The sequence below is a fragment of the Cucurbita pepo genome, chromosome 2 (genome assembly GCF_057944985.1).
Source record: "Cucurbita pepo subsp. pepo isolate OVF chromosome 2, ASM5794498v1, whole genome shotgun sequence".
Classification (NCBI taxonomy): Eukaryota; Viridiplantae; Streptophyta; class Magnoliopsida; order Cucurbitales; family Cucurbitaceae; genus Cucurbita; species Cucurbita pepo.
In genome coordinates, this window is record NC_141799.1 from 10920584 (window position 1) to 10941572 (window position 20989).

Here is a 20989-nt window from a genome sequence, read left to right on the forward strand (position 1 = left end):
AAGGCCAAGATCTCAGAACTCCTCGAACCCTTGCTGGTGCCGACAAGACCTTGGGAGAGTGTGTCACTAACCTTCATCACACACTCAAAGGTTGGCAAACATGAAGTCAGGTCATCGTCGATTGATTCTCGAAATATGTCGCGTTCAAACTCACGCCCAAGATATGTTCAGTCGAATTGGCTGACCAACTATTCTTCAAACATATTTATCAAGACATTTTGGACGAATTAATTCGAGTTCTTGAAGGCAGCTTCGAATATCTCATTGAGTTACCATCTCCAGACTGATGGATAGACCGAACGATTCAATTGTTTGTTGGAAGAATATTTGCGACACTTCGTTTAGGCATGTAAAAACAAATTGGATGCAACACTAGATGTGGTCCAATTTTCTTTATTTGCCAAAGTAGTTCCTCGACCGGGAGGAATCCCTTTGAAATTGTGAGCCGAAGGCAACCATCCCTATGCCATATCATTAACCACCCATATGCAGGGAAGAATCCTCAAGCCCAAAACTTCAAAAATGGAAGAAGGAAGTACTGTCCTGTCACATTTCAGGTAAAAGACTAAGTTCTCATCAAGTTGATTCTAGAATAGATCAATTTCTGCAGCACAAAGGACTAGAGGCTTGTCTAAAAATACGAAAGACCGGGTGAAGTTCTCAAGAAAATTGGAGTTACATCTTATAGGGTGGCATTGCCCACCTTTATGAAAATCTATATAGTAATTCATGTGAGCAATCTAAAATCTTACCTCAACAATATCCAGAGCAGCCGCAATATCATTGCAAAACCTAGAATAGACCTCAAACAAAGAAGTCAAGGTAATCCTAGCTAAGAAAGTTAGGAAAGTTAGAAGGTCTGTACAGAATGTTCGAGAATTATTTGTCAAATGGAAGAACCTCCCTACAGAGGAAACAAACTGAGAACGTGCCAAAAATCTGGACTCTGTCATGACCCACATTGTAGATTTTGAACTTCGTTAGTTGACAAGGACGTCAACCAATTAGGCGGGCGAGGATCTCATGGTCATGTTTGTCCAAGACATATTACCCATTGCCGCATGCTCCTGACATGCCAAAGCCTTTCTACTTGCTTTCATGTTGTGTTACTTTCTTATTACATTTTATGTTGTATGACCATTCGACGAAATCATGTTTACTTCTTTCAGACCGCCTTAAAATGTACCATACCGGGACCAAGTAATCGTTAAACCTCTCTGGACCAAGTATTGTTCTTAACTTTCACAATGCTTTCTTTCAACTCGCTTTCAATGATTTTTCTCGTCCACATTTACTAAAACCTTTTCTCTCAAAACGTGGCTCGAGGCTCGACATAAATAAGTGATATTCGATAATAACAATGATCTAATAAGACATTCAAATCGTTACAACAAAAATAACTTAATAAAAACATTTTAAACTATACGAGTTCAATTAATAAAAGTAAAACATATATAAATTTCACTGAACAGTTAACGCATACGTCTCTGTTGTACCTTCTGTATGCACGATAAAATCCCCATTGAAACAAAACCAATGCCAAGAGTAAGCGGCAGAACAGCGGCGACTCGGGGCATCATCGGCTCCGGCGTCAAAGCTTTTACCGACGACACATAAGACGAGAGCATGCCGCTTAATGCGAAGAACAAAGTGAAGTACAGAGAGTTCCTGGAAACTGATGGTGTGTTGGCAGGCAACTCATTCAATAGCGCTATAAATTGCAACATTGAAACTATCATGCACACTGTTACGCCAACGATGAAATTGGTGAACTCAGCTGGGAATTTTGTGGCCATTATCGATGTCCCTGCTACATAACTTAGGGACACACAATTTTGTCACAAAAAAAATTAGGTTTCCATAGTGTTAAGAATGAGAAATAGAATTGGGATCGAAAGTATGATCTTAGTGATTACAAACGTTTAAATACAATATAAACTATCAACTAATACAATGAAAATATAGGATACAAACTATCAACTAATACAACTGCTAAATTTTGTAAATAAGATAAAATATACTATTAATCAAATCATAAGATAAAATATACTACTAACAACTCCCAAAAACAAAGAAAAAATATTAACGGATATCTAACACATGCTCCATAACTAATTATTAAAACATATTCTCCAAATATCATATCTTAATACTCCCCTCAAGTTGGAGAGTGTATGTCAATCACACCCAACTTGTCCTTCAAAAGATCAAACTGATGTCTTCCCAAATCTTTAGTGAAAACATCTGCCAATTGCATTTTAGTCGAAACATAACACGGTTTGATGATTCCAGCTTGTAACTTTTCTCGAACTATATGGCAATCTATTTCAATGTGTTCCGTACGTTCGTGAAAGACTGGATTGGCTGCTGTATGTAATGCTGCTTGATTATCACAATATAATAATGCAAGGTTCGGACAGTGGAACATTCAAGTCTTGAAGAATGCATCTTAACCAAGTTAACTCTAAACAAGTATTTGTCATAGCTCGATACTAGCCTTCTGCGAATGATCTGGACACATTAGTTAAGACTTCCAATAAATAATTGAATTTCCGAAGAAAATGCAGAACCCAGAAATAGACCGTCTGGAGTTCGACAACCACCCCAGTCATAATCGCAATATGCTTGTAATCTTAAATTGTTTTCAGATGGTAGTAGGAGTCCTTGACGAGGAGTACCTTTGATGTATCTCAGAACCCGAAGAGCTGCCTCCCAATGTGGTTTTCTTGGTTCATGCATAAATTGACTAAGCATACGAACTGAATAAACTATGTCAGGCCTAGTAACGGCCAAATATATTAATCTGCCAATCAACCGTCTGTATTTACTTTCATCATCCAACACCTCCCCTCGAGCAAAGTACGCCTCCTCTTAATCGAGGCTCGACTTCTTTTTCTTTTGGAGTCTTAGTTGTTTTTTACTATGCCTTCAAGGAGGCTCGGCTCCTTTTCTTTTGCAGTTCTTTGTTCGACATTTGAGGATTTACCAATCTATGGGTACGACCAAGTTTAGGGCATGGCTCTGATACCATTGTGGGGAGGTGGATTAAATCTAAGCGCGCTCATGGAGGTGGAAGGACATGCGCCGACCCTACGTTAATTGAAGGAAAATCGATGAGGCAACATTTTGCGAGACTTGAAGGTGTGCTTTTGGAGGACACATGCCACACCAAGAAAAAATAAGAAAATACTAATGCCTTACGTCGCCTGGACTCGAAGCCAAGAACACTCAGTGTCGTGAGTGGGGTGGGTGTCAAGTAGTGAAATTGTTTTTGGGAGTTTAAGTTAAATTATTCTTAAATTGAGCGCCAATAGCGACTGGCCGTGGTATTTGCACGTGAGCCCGTTGCGAGTGGAATCATGCCTAGAAGCCATTCCAGCCACGCATGGGGCGCGTGAAGGTGTGTGGAAGGTGATCTTTTGACTATTTTACATCCATACTAATCCTAAAATGACTTGAATTATGACCATCTAGTGAAATTTTTGAAGATTTAGAGAACTGAAATGACATTCCAGAAGAGTGAGCTGTCTTTCTACTCAACATATCGGCCACTATGTTAGCTTTACATGGGTGATAAAGGATCTTTGTATCATAATCCTTCACAAACTCCAACTATCTCCTTCGTCCCATGTTCAACTCTTTGTACCTGAATAAGATACTTGAGGCTCTTATGGTTTTACTACCTGTACCTTTTCACCATACAAGTAATGTCAGCATATTTTTAACGTGAACACCACAGTTGCTAACTCCAAATCGAGGGTTAGGTAGTTACGCTCATATTTCTTAAGCTATTAGGAGCCATATACAATCACTTCTCCATTAACACCAACACGCAGCCCCAATCCTTTTCTCGAGGCATCGTTGTACACCATGCTTGAACCATAAAATAGTGCTGGCATTAGCGCATACATAAAAAAACTCCTTAAGCTCTTGATTAACTTTGTCAAGGTTTGAATAAGTCCTAAAAAGAAACATTCCGTAGTAGTTCGCTAACTCCAAAAAAACTTTTAAGTTCTCGGACTGAGGATGGTCTGGGTTATCTCATGATTGCATCTATTCGACCCAGAAAATCCCCGGTTGAGTTATCTTATGATTGCTTCTAACAAACTTGCAGAAAATTGTGGGCTGAGGTTGGTCTCCCTTATCTCATGATTGCCCCAAATGTTCCATGATTACTAACTTCTCAACATCCCATGATTTTAGCCAAGTCGAGCTTGTTGACTTACTAACTTCTCAATGCATGATTCCCACATCCATGATTTTAACCCACTCGAGTTTATTGACTCACATCCCTTACGTCAAAACACACAATCATGGCAAGGACTACTTTTCGTGATGCCAACAAAAAATATTGGCAAAACAAATATTGGTCGACGTATTAGCACTATCCATGTACTATATATTTTTTAGGTTATTTATTAAATATTATCCTCTCCATGAAAACTATGGTTCAATATTACATTAATAACCTTGATTTTTTAATTTTTTTTTTGTAAAATAAATATTATTAATTTAAGCTGAGGAGAACGGTTATAATCTTACTAGCAAGAGAGTAAAGTTATGACTCTTATGTGTAGTCAGTCAAGGTTAACACGAGAGTGGCACACGGAGGAAGACGGTGTATTGTCTAAAAAAGTGCATAATAACTTAGCCAAATTTGTGATTGGGTTTAGAGAGAAAAAAGCTTAACCTATTCCGTCTATTTTTGTTCGTTTTTCTTTTAGTAGGGTTTTACTTAAATTTCTAATGTGAAAGCTATTAAAAGGAATATTTGTGAGTGTATAAATATGTGAACCCTCTCTCCGAATTAATTGAGCAAAACAGACAGAAAAATCAAAATAAAAAATGGCATCTTCTAGTTTTCTTGCCGTCTTTAGGATTGTCCTTTTAGTACTGTTCTTCAATGGGATGGTGCCCATGCATGCGGCTTCCCAAGACGACATCGTTTCCACCATTTGCAAGAAAACTAGAAACCCTTCTTTTTGCTTTAACGTGTTGAAATCTGCTGGCACCAGAGACCTAAAAGGGCTGGCCACCTTCACCCTCAACCTCGCCCACGACAAGGTTGCTCAAACTCGTGCCCTCGCCCTGTCCCTGGCGTCCAAGGCAGCCGATCCCAAGCTTAAGGAGCGATATGCCACCTGTGCTGAACAATAAGACGATGCCGCCGACGACATCGAGGATGGGAAGAACGACCTGAGGGAAGGTGACTACAATGGCGTCAACATTAAGGCGTCTGCAGCCATGACGGAGGCCGACGACTGTCTGGACAGCTTCACGCAGCCGCCGAAGGACCCATCGGCGCTGTCTGGTAACGGGAAGACTGTGGAAGATATTTGTAGTATCATCTTGGTTATAGCCAATCTTCTCCTTGGGCGTGCCTAATTCATTTTTCTTCAACCTTTCTTCATTTTATCGTACATGTACTTGGAATGCCATGAATCAATAATATGTCTGTTTTGAATCCTATAAATTTGGACATCGACTCCTTCACATTTTAATAATCTAACTAATCTAGGGTCACTCTATAACTCTTAGTGCTCTCCAATTTTAAAGGTCATAGGGTCTAGTTCGTGAGTCAATAGCGACACATAATTTCATGTTAATGAGTTATAGGCCTCCTCGGCCCACAATGAAGCTAAAGAAACTAGTTTGAATCAAAGTGAGTGTGGAGGGAGAGTTGCCCAAATTTTTCAAAAGCTTACTAGATTTCATTTTCTTTTCTTCTCAAATTTTCATTATTCATAACTTTTTTGGTTAGGTTGGTTTGTTTTGATCTTTTTGGATTCGAGTCTGTTTGGGTTGGTTTCAAGTTTATAGGCATAAAAACTAGGTCTGGTTTCAAGTTTATAGGCACAAAAACTAGGTCATGAACCGACCCAATTTCATTAAAAAAAGGCTAGCGGAAGGCCGAACGTTTCCTGTCCCAACGACCCTCCCTCTAATCATAACCTTTTCAAGCCCAACGGAAGGAAGAAAACCCTCATTTATTGCAGGAAGGAGCATGTCACAACATCACTGACATGAAGTAGATTGTGACCTCCACACAAGACAGACAAGGGACCTCCACACAAGACAGACAAGGGGTGAACGGGGGTGACCCTCAAGTGACATCTATCCGACCACATGAGTCCAGATTGTGACCTCCACACAAGACAGGCAAGGGGCGACCTTCAAATGACATCCACAAGACAGACAAGGGGCGACCCTCAAATGACATCCACAAGACAGACAAGGGGCGACCCTCAAATGACATCCACAAGACCACATGAGTCCCAAGATTGAGAAGTGTCATGATGCGAGAGGAGGACAGTGCATCATCCAATACACCAAGAATGTGCACTGAAGCTAAGACATCATCCAATACACCAAGAATGTGCACTGAAGCTAAGGCATCATCCAATACACCAAGAATGTGCATTGAAGCTAAGGCATACAAGGCATCATCCAATACACCAAGAATGTGCATTGAAGCTAAGGCATACAAGGCATCATCCAATACACCAAGAATGTGCATTGAAACTAAGGCATACAAGGCATCATCCAATACACCAAGAATGTGCATTGAAGTTAAGTCATACGCTAAGTTCGAGAGAGAGACGACACGAGTGTCAAAGACAAGCTCGAAAAAGGTCGAGGGCTCCAAACAATAACTTCAAAAGTCAAGATTTTGATATGATGTGGCCTGTTTTAATTAACGTGGTTGAGATGTCATGTTTATATTAGTGTTAGTGATAAAAAAAAAAAAAAAAATCATTCTTTTTTTTTTTTTTTTTTTAAATCGGTTTTGATATTTATTTAAGAAATTAAATATAGAGAGTTATTTAATTTTTCGTGAAGTGAGACAAATTTTTTTGTGAGAACTTTTTAAATTGAAGTACCCGTAAATTTATGAGATGGAAAATTATTTTTTTTTTCCAACATGTACAACATTTTTCACTATCTTGCATATGTATATCTTTTTTTTCAATTGGGTAGTATATGTACTATAGGTAGGGTTGCTAAATTGATGACTTTTATTTTAGTATATCTTGATGCTATAGTATATTGCTTCAGTCTCTGTCATGAAATTGTGTATAGTATATTGCTTCAGTCTCTGTCATGAAATTGTGTATGATGGTCATAGTTCTCTTAGCTGATATAGGGTTAATTCATGTCTTGTACATAAGACCTTACTCTTCCATCTCTCCCACTATGTTTTGAAGTAAGGGGGCTTCCATGTAAGAGTTTTCAATGCTTTCAATTGGCGATGTTTCAACTAAAGTCATCTCATAGTCAGCTAATGAATTCACCAAATTTAACGTGGAAGGCATAAAGAGTGGCTCTTTGTGAGCATTCAGACACTTGATAGGTCCCTCTTACATATAAAGCAGAACGAGGATGTTAAGGATTATTGGGAGGAGTAGTCCCACATTGGCTAATTAAAGGGATGATCATGGGTTTAGAGGTAAGAAACACCATCTTCATTGGTGTGAGACTTGGTAAGGAAACAAAAAGAAAAGTCAGGAGAGTTTATGCTAAAATTGGACAATGTCAATAGAATCCTAAGTGTTGAATAAAGAAGTTGTGAGCCATTTGAAAGTGTAGTCAAAGTGGTCAAATTGGCTTAAGTGTCGAGCAAAGGGTGAAGGGACCTCAGAGGAGGCTCTATGGTGTATTCCTCCATGTGGGCAATAGAGTCCGTCAAGCTACCCTCACACTCATGCCACCGGTTCATATGACTTTATTTGACCCACGGTCCCAATCGTGGGCATCAATTCTTGGATGGGTATCTCATCTAGGTAGCCAGCTAACTATCAATCTTATCAACTTTTGTGACATTCTCACTCATACAAGATTCCAAAAATCAAAGATCGTCAAAGACTTCTCATCCACATATGCATGGATAAACTGAGCGGCAGAACTAGATTCTAGAGAACATGTTGAGGACATTGTGTTATAGACTTTGCTGGTTGTTGGGATGAACACTTGTAAATAATGGAGTTTGCTTATAATAATAGCTACATGTGACTGTGTAGATTGCCCCCTTAGAGACTCTTTACGAGTGTAGGTGTCAAACTTCTATCTTCTAGGAAGAGGTAGGTGAGCAACAACTTCTAGGGTCGGAGTTGGTTTAGATTATTAATGCAGCAGTGCAAAAAATCAGATAAAGAATACTGAAGGCACGAAGCGGGCAAAAGCACTACGAAGGCACTCGTAGGAAGGAACTTGAGTTTGTTACTCGTGATCATGTCTTTTTCAAAGTTGCACCTATGATACGGGTGTTGAAATTTGGGAAGAAGGGCAAGTTGAAGACAAGATTTGTAGGTCTCTTTGAGATCTTAGAGAATATAGGACTAGTGGCATACAAATTAGCACTACCACTTACATTTGTCACCGTGCATAACGTGTTCCATATGTTTATACCGTAGAAGTATACCCCAGACTCTTCATACGTTATCGAACATGAGTCACTTTTCTTTAGAGAGGATTCTTCATATGGGAGAAGTCGATGAAGATACTAGTTAGAGATGTGAAGTTGGTGCATAACAAGCAGATTGTCTTGGTCATGGTCTTATGATGGAACCATCGGAATGATGAAGCCGGTTAGAAAAGAGAGGATGAAAAACACAAAGAAGAAAAAAGAAAGAGAAAAGAAGTGGTTAGGATTTTGGAAAGAAAGTTAAAAGAAAACAATATTCCACCACTAGATTCCATGGCTTGGAGTCATTTTTTACCAAGCTTTCTTCATGAAGAAAACAATATTCCACCACTAGATTCCATGGCTTGGAGTCATTTTTTACCAAGCTTTCTTCATGAAAATTTCTCAGAACGTATTGGTCTAATGATCTAGACTTTTGAATCACTAGAACGTGTTAAGAAAAATACGATAAAACAATTTTGAAAATTTAAAAGATAAAATCAAATATATTTATTATTTTGGAAGGATTGTTTGAATATTAATATAAAATCGGGGACCAAGGTAGGAGATACCAAACAAACTATAGCCAAGATACCAAAAGAACTGACTCTCTAGAATGACCTTCCTTTGTGGTCGCATAACTCCCGAATGCTTCCCACGTCAACCAATCAGCTAACCACTTGAGAAAAAAAAGTAATATCTGGTGAGCATAAAAATAGTTGGTAAGTAGCCTACCCGTAGGCTTTTAGACATCCATGACCTAGTAAGTTACTATAAGCTTTAATTTGGACTCTAGGAAATTCATGCATAAGCTTCTAAACCTAACCTGGACTCTAGGAAGTTCATGCATAAGCTCGTACACCTAATGCTCCTAAACCTATCTAAGCTCTGGATGGTCTAGAAGTTCCTAAGTCAGTTTTCGTGTGTATTACAAACCCAATAAAGGTTTGGAGGTTGTTCACCTAACCTAGTGTCGCACAATCACCTGAACGACCTAACTAAGCTTTGCGGTGAACCAACTTGTTTGATCTTCTTATTTAGCCGCTTATATTGATTAGGAAGTGAATCACTGGTATCCTAAGTTGAAGAGGAGCAACATGAACAAACATGCTGACTTGAACGACGATATGGCATCGTGAGACCTGAATATCATTTGTGAAAGCTTAGCTAGCAACCCCTCCACAAGACCATAACATCACACTGAAGTGGGGGAGCAACCTCGTGTGTTGACTAACTACCGAGTTTACCCGTGTGGTCCATAGTACTTGTGACGAGTTTATGGAACAAAGACCTTGTTCAGAGATCCCTGACTATTTCTACACCCGATAAGGCACTAGAGAAATTGAGACAAGCTTGACATCACTGAGTTGTACTACAAGAAATTAGAAGTGGTCTGGACTTTGGTGATATCTTCACGACTACTAATAGACATGGTAAGCTACAACAATTTGTGGGTGTGTGAGTATGATTGATCTTGCTCCCACTTCCGCTACTACAATTTGTATTAGAGCATTTTGGTTGTGGCATTAGGGTACCACAATTAGTATCAACAGAGCCAAGTTTGGACATTTGTGGTATTGTGAAAGACTTAACCTCATCAACCACCAGACGTGCTCAAACTCAGCATCAATTGTCGAAGATAAGTTTCTTATTGCAAGCTTGCTTATTTGTTTTTCAGATTTTGTTTTTGGAAATCATACTTTCAAGAATGGTGAATATCTCCATCCATTCAAATTTTGTTGGTTTTGGTCGCTTAATTTAATCTTCAGCTTGCTTAACTTGATATAAAAATTGTTTTCTTGCATGGAGATTTGGAAGAAGAAATATATACGACACAGTGAGTTGGTTTTCGAGTAGTGTAGATTGAAGAAATCTTTGTATAGGCTGAAACAATCTCCTCGTCAATGGTATATGGATTTTGATCACTTCATGGTGGAGCATAAGTACACTCATAGTCAATTTGACTATTGTGTGGTTTGTTTATCTATTTGATCTTGTATGTTGATGCTATGTCAATTTCTTCCAAGAAACAAGTGGAGATTGATAAGTAACGATCAATTACTGGTTATCTGTCCACTATGGCTAGTGGACCTATTTGTTGGCATTCAACATTGTTGTCTACTGTTGCTGAGCATATGACAGTCACTCCAATATTGGTACATTATCTCATATTGGTACTTAAATCATCTTGATTTATGTATGCTAGTGTTCCTTTGATTCATGTATGAGAATTAGTATTGCTATGTTTATATAAAAATTTGTCTAACATTGTTTTAAGACGTGGAGTCATTTTCATTTTGTATTTGACGCGAGGCAATTGAGAAGAACTTTGTAACAGAGAATTTGTAGTGTGAGAGTGTGAGATACACTTGTAAACACTTTGGTTAGTGATTAGCTATCACCCGTGGATGTAGGGAAATTTCTTACTTCCGAACCATGTAAATCTTTGTTTCTCTTTGTTTAACTTATATTTGTGGGTGTGTGAGTACGATCGATCTTGCCTCCGCTTCCGTCACAACAATTGATACCAAAGAATTTTGGTCGTGGCATTTTTACGAATGGTTTACAATCTTGATAATTCTTAAAAATAATATAAGGGTAGACTTAATGAATCACAATCAACCCCCTTTTGGGGCAAGCGTCCTCGTTAGCACGGAGAGGTTTCCGTACCCTTATAAGAAATGTTTGGTTTCCCTCTCCAACCGATGCGAGATCTCACAATCCACCTCATTGGTACGGAGAGGTTTCCACAAGAAATGCTTGGTTCCCATCTCAAACCGATGTGGGATCTCACAATCCACCTTGATGGCGCAGAGAGATTTCTACACCCTTATAACGAATGTTTGGTTCTCCTCTCCAACCAATGTAGGATCTCACACTCCACCCCCCTCGGGACCCAGCGTTCTCGCTGACATAGAGGAGTTTTCACACCCTTATAAGGAATGTATGGTTCCCCTTCCCAACCGATGTGGGATCTCACAAAACACCCCCTCAGGGGCCCAACATCCTCGCTGGCACACTGCCCGGTTTGTGACTCTGATACCATTCGTAACAGCCCAAACCCACAACTAGCAGATATTTTCTGCTTTAACCTGTTACGTATCAGCGTCAGCCTCATGGTTTTAAAACGCGTCTGTTAAGGAGAGGTTTCCACAACTTTATAAGGAATGTTTCATTCTACTGTCCTCTCCAACCGATGTAGAATCTCACAGCTAAACACCAAACTTTATCCATATACCATAAACCCATTAGATTATTTCTTGAACATGATCCACCCATTTGTAACCTACATATTGTTCGAAATTACATTAATAACCTTAGATTTATCATTTAATAAATAGTGTTAAATTGCATATAAAATAATCAAAATTGTTATTATAAAAAATAATAATTAACTACGAGATTTTATGGCATAAAGCCCAACCGAACTGATAAGTTACGGGTGTACATGGGTCGGCTCTCTAACAGATGTAAAATCTCACAGCTAAACACCAAACTTTATCCATATACCATAAACCCATTAGATTATTTCTTGAACATGATCCACCCATTTGTAACCTACATATTGTTCAAAATTACATTAATAACCTTAGATTTATCATATAATAAATAGTGTTAAATTCCATATAAAATAATCAAAATAATGTTACGGGTGTACATGGGTCGGGTCGGGTTGGGTTGAGAGAATTTTTTGGAACAACCCAAAAGTTCGGGTTGGTTGGATTGGTAACCCAACCTAACCCGAAAATTTTGACAACCTAGCCCTTTATTGGATTCAGGTCGTTCCATTTGTTAAAAAAAATAAAAGTAAAAAGAAAAAATTAGTAATTATCTATAAGTTACAGACATATAATTAATTATCTATATTCAAAATATATAATCATTCAACAAAATACTTATATCAATAGTACATACATATTAAACTTATAAAAACTTCAACTTGCCGGATTCGAACCAGTGACCTAAGGATGACTTTGAGATTCTTCATCCACTACAGTCCTCCACTCTACCAACTGAGCTAAGGTCGGACTTGTATAAAAATCATATACCATAATATAAACAAAATCGAAAAAATTAATATATATAAAAAAAAAAATAATAAAGTAATAAAAATATCGAAGCATCTACGGGTACGAAATTCAAAAACTCCAACATCATTTTGGTCGTGGCATTTATACAACATTTGGAACCTCCCATTGAAATTTTTTACTTTCATAAAGAACTTGATTTGTATTGGGTTTTACCATTTGATTTGTAACATTCATATTTAATGGCTATAATTAACCATTATTTTATTGTAACCAAGTAAATTAAAAGTCCTAAAATACATTAATGAAATACAATAACTCTCAATTGTAATCCACCCAAAATTTATAATATGAAACTTTATTCTTCTTCAATGTGGCGTGAATTGAAATATCTTTTGATAATTTCAACAATATTTTCTTCACATCTTCAGTGAAGCATATTGTATGATTGATGTCTCTTGGTTCATATCACTTTGTTATTCTTAGATATTGTGGAAGCCTACTGGGTTCTTAAGGGCATCTAGACAATTTAAATCTTGTCTCTCGTTTTCAAGATGTTTAGGACTAACTCCTCGAGTTATTCCATTCTCTGAGTGCACACAGGTTTAGACCTTGATTACTTTTACTATGTTACATGATTAGAAGGGGTACTTTTGACAAAATATGCTAGATGACATAATATAGTACACCAAGAAATGCTTCATTTGCCAATAGGGCAAAGTTAAAAAGGCCAAGATCTCAGAACTCCTCGAACCCTTGCTGGTGCCGACAAGACCTTGGGAGAGTGTATCACTAACCTTCATCACACACTCAAAGGTTGGCAAACATGAAGTCAGGTAATCGTCGATTGATTCTCGAAATATGTCGCGTTCAAACTCACGCCCAAGATATGTTCAGTCGAATTGGCTGACCAACTATTCTTCAAACATATTTATCAAGACATTTTGGACGAATTAATTCGAGTTCTTGAAGGCAACTTCGAATATCTCATTGAGTTACCATCTCCAGACTGATGGATAGACCGAACGATTCAATTGTTTGTTGGAAGAATATTTGCGACACTTCGTTTAGGCATGTAAAAACAAATTGGATGCAACACTAGATGTGGTCCAATTTTCTTTATTTGCCAAAGTAGTTCCTCGACCGGGAGGAATCCCTTTGAAATTGTGAGCCGAAGGCAACCATCCCTATGCCATATCATTAACCACCCATACGCAGGGAAGAATCCTCAAGCCCAAAACTTCAAAAATGGAAGAAGGAAGTACTGTCCCGTCACATTTCAGGTAAAAGACTAAGTTCTCATCAAGTTGATTCTAGAATAGATCAATTTCTGCAGCACAAAGGACTAGAGGCTTGTCTAAAAATACGAAGAACCGGGTGAAGTTCTCAAGAAAATTGGAGTTACATCTTATAGGGTGGCATTCCCCACGTGGATGAAAATCTATATCGTAATTCATGTGAGCAATCTAAAGTCTTACCTCAACAATATCCAGAGCAGCCGCAATATCATTGCAAAACCTAGAATAGACCTCAAACAGAAAGAAAACAAAGAAGTCAAGGTAATCCTAGCTAAGAAAGTTAGGAAAGTTAGAAGGTCTGTACAGAATGTTCGAGAATTATTTGACAAATGGAAGAACCTCCCTACAGAGGAAACAAACTGAGAACGTGCAAAAAATCTGGACTCTGTCATGACCCACATTGTAGATTTTGAACTTCGTTAGTTGACAAGGACGTCAACCAATTAGGCGGGCGAGGATCTCATGGTCATGTTTGTCCAAGACATATTACCCATTGCCGCATGCTCCTGACATGCCAAAGCCTTTCTACTTGCTTTCATGTTGTGTTACTTTCTTATTACATTTTATGTTGTATGACCATTCGACGAAATCATGTTTACTTCTTTCAGACCGCCTTAAAATGTACCATACCGGGACCAAGTAATCGTTAAACCTCTCTGGACCAAGTATTGTAATTGTTCTTAACTTTCACAATGCTTTCTTTCAACTCGCTTTCAATGATTTTTCTCGTCCACATTTACTAAAACCTTTTCTCTCAAAACGTGGCTCGAGGCTCGACATAAATAAGTGATATTCGATAATAACAATGATCTAATAAGACATTCAAATCGTTACAACAAAAATAACTTAATAAAAACATTTTAAACTATACGAGTTCAATTAATAAAAGTAAAACATATATAAATTTCACTGAACAGTTAACGCATACGTCTCTGTTGTACCTTCTGTATGCACGATAAAATCCCCATTGAAACAACACCAATGCCAAGAGTAAGCGGCAGAACAGCGGTGACTCGGGGCATCATCGGCTCCGGCGTCAAAGCTTTTACCGACGACACATAAGACGAGAGCATGCCGCTTAATGCGAAGAACAAAGTGAAGTACAGAGAGTTCCTGGAAACTGATGGTGTGTTGGCAGGCAACTCATTCAATAGCGCTATAAATTGCAACATTGAAACTATCATGCACACTGTTACGCCAACGATGAAATTGGTGAACTCAGCTGGGAATTTTGTGGCCATTATCGATGTCCCTGCTACATAACTTAGGGACACACAAAATTTTGTCACAAAAAAATTAGGTTTCGATAGTGTTAAGAATGAGAAATAGAATTGGGATCGAAAGTATGATCTTAGTGATTACAAACGTTTAAATACAATATAAACTATCAACTAATACAAGGAAAATATAGGATACAAACTATCAACTAATACAACTGCTAAATTTTGTAAATAAGATAAAATATACTATTAATCAAATCATAAGATAAAATATACTACTAACAACTCCCAAAAACAAAGAAAAAATATTAACGGATATCTAACATATGCTCCATAACTAATTATTAAAACATATTCTCCAAATATCATATCTTAATACTCCCTTCAAGTTGGAGAGTGTAGGTCAATCACACCCAACTTGTTCTTCAAAAGATCAAACTGATGTCTTCCCAAATCTTTAGTGAAAACATCTGCCAATTGCATTTTAGTCGAAACATAACACGGTTTGATGATTTCAGCTTGTAACTTTTCTCGAACTATATGGCAATCTATTTCAATGTGTTCCGTACGTTCGTGAAAGACTGGATTGGCTGCTGTATGTAATGCTGCTTGATTATCACAATATAAAAATGCTGGTTCAGACAGTGGAACATTCAAGTCTTGAAGAATGCATCTTAACCAAGTTAATTCTAAACAAGTATTTGTCATAGCTCGATACTAGCCTTCTGCGGATGATCTGGACACATTAGTTAAGACTTCCAAGAAATAATTGAATTTTCGAGGAAAATGCAGAACCCAGAAATAGACCGTCTGGAGTTCGACAACCACCCCAGTCAGAATCGCAATATGCTTGTAATCTTAAATTGTTTTCAGATGGTAGTAGGAGTCCTTGACGAGGAGTACCTTTGATGTATCTCAGAACCCGAAGAGCTGCCTCCCAATGTGGTTTTCTTGGTTCATGCATAAATTGACTAAGCATACGAACTGAATAAACTATGTCAGGCCTAGTAACGGCCAAATATATTAATCTGCCAATCAACCGTCCGTCTGTATTTACTTTCATCATCCAACACCTCCCCTCGAGCAAAGTACGCCTCCCCTTAATCGAGGCTCGACTTCTTTTTCTTTTGGAGTCTTGGTTCTTTTTTACTATGCCTTCAAGGAGGCTCGGCTCCTTTTCTTTTGGAGTTCTTTGTTCGACATTTGAGGATTTACCAATCTATTGTTACGACCAAGTTTAGGGCATGGCTCTGATACCATTGTGGGGAGGTGGATTAAATCTAAGCGCGCTCATGGAGGTGGAAGGACATGCGCCGACCCTATGTTAATTGAAGGAAAGTCGATGAGGCAACATTTTGCGAGACTTGAAGGTGTGCTTTTGGAGGACACATGCCACACCAAGAAAAAATAAGAAAATACTAATGCCTTACGTCGCCTGGACTCGAAGCCAAGAACACTCAGTGTCGTGAGTGGGGTGGGTGTCAAGTAGTGAAATTGTTTTTGGGAGTTTAAGTTAAATTATTCTTAAATTGAGCGCCAATAGCGACCGGCCGTGGTATTTGCACGTGAGCCCGTTGCGAGTGGAATCATGCCTAGAAGCCTTTCCAGCCACGCATGGGGCGCGTGAAGGTGTGTGGAAGGTGATCTTTTGACTATTTTACACCCATACTAATCCTAAAATGACTTGAATTATGACCATCTAGTGAAATTTTTGAAGATCTAGAGAACCGAAAATGACATACCAAAAGAGTGAGCTGTCTTTCTACTCAACATATCGGCCACTATGTTAGCTTTACATGGGTGATAAAGGATCTTTGTATCATAATCCTTCACAAACTCCAACTATCTCCTTCGTCCCATGTTCAGCTCTTTCTACCTGAATAAGATACTTGAGGCTCTTATGGTTTTACTACCCGTACCTTTTCACCATACAAGTAATGTCACCATATTTTTAACGTGAACACCACAGTTGCTAACTCCAAATCGAGGGTTAGGTAGTTACGCTCATATTTCTTAAGCTATTAGGAGCCATATACAATCACTTCTCCATTAACACCAACACGCAGCCCCAATCCTTTTCTCGAGGCATCGTTGTACACCATACTTGAACCATAAAATAGTGCTAGCATTAGCGCATACATAAAAAAACTCCTTAAGCTCTTGATTAACTTTGTCAAGGTTTGAATAAGTCCTAAAAAGAAACATTCCGTAGTAGTTCGCTAACTCCAAAAAACTTTTAAGTTCTCGGATTGAGGATGGTCTGGGTTATCTCATGATTGCCTCTATTCGACCCAGAAAATCCCCCGCTGAGTTATCTCATGATTGCCTCTAACAAACTTGCAGAAAATTGTGGGCTGAGGTTGGTCTCCCTTATCTCATGATTGCCCCAAATGTTCCATGATTACTAACTTCTCAACATCCCATGATTTTAGCCAAGTCGAGCTTGTTGACTTACTAACTTCTCAATGCATGATTCCCACATCCATGATTTTAACCCACTCGAGTTTATTGACTCACATCCCTTAGGTCAAAACACACAATCATGGCAAGGACTACTTTTCGTGATGCCAACAAAAAATATTGGCAAAACAAATATTTGTCGACGTATTAGCACTATCCATGTCATATATATTCTTTAGGTTATTAATTAAATATTATCCTCTTCATTGAAAACTATGGTTCAATATTACATTAATAACCTTGATTTTTTAATTTTTTTTTTGTAAAATAAATATTATTAATTTAAGCCGAGGAGAGCGGTTATAATCTTACTAACAAGAGAGTAAAGTTATGACTCTTATGTGTAGTTAGTCAAGGTTAACAGAGTGGCACACGGAGGAAGACGGTGTATTGTCTAAAAAAGTGCATACAAATTTGTGATTGAGTTTAGAGAGAAAAAAGCTTAACCTATTCCGTCTATTTTTGTTCGTTTTTCTTTTAATAGGGTTTTACTTAAATTTTTAACGTGGAAGCTATTAAAAGGAATATTTGTGAGTGTATAAATATGTGAACCCTCTCTCCGAATTAATTGAGCAAAACAGACAGGAAAATCAAAATAAAAAATGGCATCTTCTAGTTTTCTTGCAGTCTTTAGGATTGTCCTTTTAGTACTGTTCTTTAATGGGATGGTGCCCATGCATGCGGCTTCCCAAGACGACATCGTTTCCACCATCTGCAAGAAAACTAGAAACCCTTCTTTTTGCTTTAACGTGTTGAAATCTGCTGGCACCAGAGACCTAAAAGGGCTGGCCACCTTCACCCTCAACCTCGCCCACAACAAGGTTGCTCAAACTCGTGCCCTCGCCCTGTCCCTGGCGTCCAAGGCAGCTGATCCCAAGCTTAAGGAGCGATATGCCACCTGTGCTGAACAGTACGACGATGCCGCCGACGACATCGAGGATGGGAAGAACGACCTGAGGGAAGTTGACTACAATGGCGTCAACATTAAGGCGTCTGCAGCCATGACGGAGGCCGGCGACTGTCTGGACAGCTTCACGCAGCCGCCGAAGGACCCATCGGCGCTGTCTGGCAACGGGAAGACTGTGGAAGATATTTGTAGTATCATCTTGGTTATAGCCAATCTTCTCCTTGGGCGTGCCTAATTCATTTTTCTTCAACCTTTCTTCATTTTATCGTACATGTACTTGGAATGCCATGAATCAATAATATGTCTGTTTTGAATCCTATAAATTTGGACATCGACTCCTTCACATTTTAATAATCTAACTAATCTAGGGTCACTCTATAACTCTTAGTGCTCTCCAATTTTAAAGGTCACAGGTTCTAGTTCGTGAGTCAATAGCGACACATAATTTCATGTTAATGAGTTATAGGCCTCCTCGGCCCGCAATGAAGCTAAAGAAACTAGTTTGAATCAAAGTGAGTGTGGAGGGAGAGTTGCCCAAATTTTTCAAAAGCTTACTAGATTTCATTTTCTTTTCTTCTCAAATTTTCATTATTCATAACTTTTTTGGTTAGTTTGGTTTGTTTTGATCTTTTTGGATTCGAGTCCTTTGGGTTGGTTTCAAGTTTATAGGCACAAAAACTAGGTCTGGTTTCAAGTTTATAGGCACAAAAACTAGGTCATGAACCGACCCAATTTCATTAAAAAAAGGCTAGCGGAAGGCCGAACGTTTCGTGTCCCAACAACCCTCCCTCTAATCATAACTCAAGCCCAACGGAAGGAAGAAAACCCTCATTTATTGTAGGAAGGAGCATGTCACAACATCACTGACATGAAGTAGATTGTGACCTCCACACAGACAGACAAGGGGTGAACCGGGGTGACCCTCAAGTGACATCTATCCGACCACATGAGTCCCAAGATTATAGATTGTGACCTCCACACAAGACAGGCAAGGGGCGACCCTCAAATGACATATATCCGACCACATGAGTCCCAAGATTGAGAAGTGTCATGATGCGAGAGGAGGACAGTGCATCATCCAATACACTAGCATCATCCAATACACCAGCATCATCCAATACACCAAGAATGTGCACTGAAGCTAAGGCATCATCCAATACACCAAGAATGTGCACTGAAGCTAAGGCATCATCCAATACACCAAGAATGTGCATTGAAGCTAAGGCATACAAGGCATCATCCAATACACCAAGAATGTGCATTGAAGCTAAGGCATCATCCAATACACCAAGAATGTGCATTGAAGTTAAGTCATACGCTAAGTTCGAGAGAGAGACGACACGAGTGTCAAAGACAAGCTCGAAAAAGGTCGAGTAGGGCTCCAAACAATAACTTCAAAAGTCAAGATTTTGATATGAATTTTTACATGAGGCCTGTTTTAATTAACGTGGTTGAGATCTCATGTTTATATTAGTGTTAGTGATAAAAAATCTTTTTTTTTTTTTTTTTTTTTTTTTTTTTTTTTTTTTTTTTCTTTCTTTCTTTCTTTCTTTCTGTAAATGGGTTTTGATATTTATTTAAGAAATTAAATATAGAGAGTTATTTAATTTTTCGTGAAGTGAGACAAATTGGGTAGTATATGTACTATAGGTAGGGTTGCTAAATTGATGACTTTTATTTTAGTATATCTTGATGCTATAGTATATTGCTTCAGTCTCTGTCATGAAATTGTGTATGATGGTCATAGTTCTCTTAGCTGATACAAGGTTAATTCATGTCTTGTACATAAGACCTTACTCTTCCATCTCTCCCACTATGTTTTGAAGTAAGGGGGCTTCCATGTAAGAGTTTTCAATGCTTTCAATTGGCGATGTTTCAACTAAAGTCATCTCATTCAGCTAATGAATTCACCAAATTTAACGTGGAAGGCATAAAGAGTGGCTCTTTGTGAGCATTCAGACACTCGATAGGTCCCTCTTACATATAAAGCAGAACGAGAATGTTAAGGATTATTGGGAGGAGTAGTCCCACATTGGCTAATTAAAGGGATGATCATGGGTTTAGAGGTAAGAAACACCATCTTCATTGGTGTGAGACTTGGTAGGGAAACAAAAAGCAAAGTCAGGAGAGTTTATGCTAAAAGTGGACAATGTCAATAGAATCCTAAGTGTTGAATAAAGAAGTTGTGAGCCATTTGAAAGTGTAGTCAAAGTGGTCAAATTGGCTTAAGTGTCGAGCAAAGGGTGAAGGGGACCTCAGAGGAGGCTCTATGGTGTATTCCTCCATGTGGGCAATAGAGTCCGTCGAGCTACCCTCACACTCATGCCACCGGTTCATATGACTTTATTTGACCCACGGTCTCAATCGTGGGCATCAATTCTTGGATGGGTATCTCATCTAGGTAGCCAGCTAACTATCGATCTTATCAACTTTTGTGACATTCTCACTCATACAAGATTCCAAAAATCAAAGATCGTCAAAGACTTCTCATCCACATATGCATGGATAAACTGAGCGGTTGAACTAGATTCTAGAGGACATGTTGAGGACATTGTGTTATAGACTTTGCTGGTTGTTGGGATGAACACTTGTACTTAATGGAGTTTGCTTATAATAATAGCTACATGTGACTGTGTAGATTGCCCCCTTAGAGACTCTTTACGAGTGTGGGTGTC

At 38.5% G+C, this 20989-nt stretch overlaps 2 pseudogenes; both read left to right on the top strand.

Moving 5' to 3' along the window:
- The first annotated feature begins 4845 nt into the window (after positions 1 to 4845).
- LOC147793656 (pectinesterase inhibitor pseudogene) lies at positions 4846 to 5157 on the top strand (annotated as a pseudogene).
- Positions 5158 to 18009: 12852 nt separating this feature from the next.
- On the top strand, positions 18010 to 18549 carry LOC147793657 (pectinesterase inhibitor pseudogene; annotated as a pseudogene).
- Positions 18550 to 20989: the final 2440 nt, after the last annotated feature.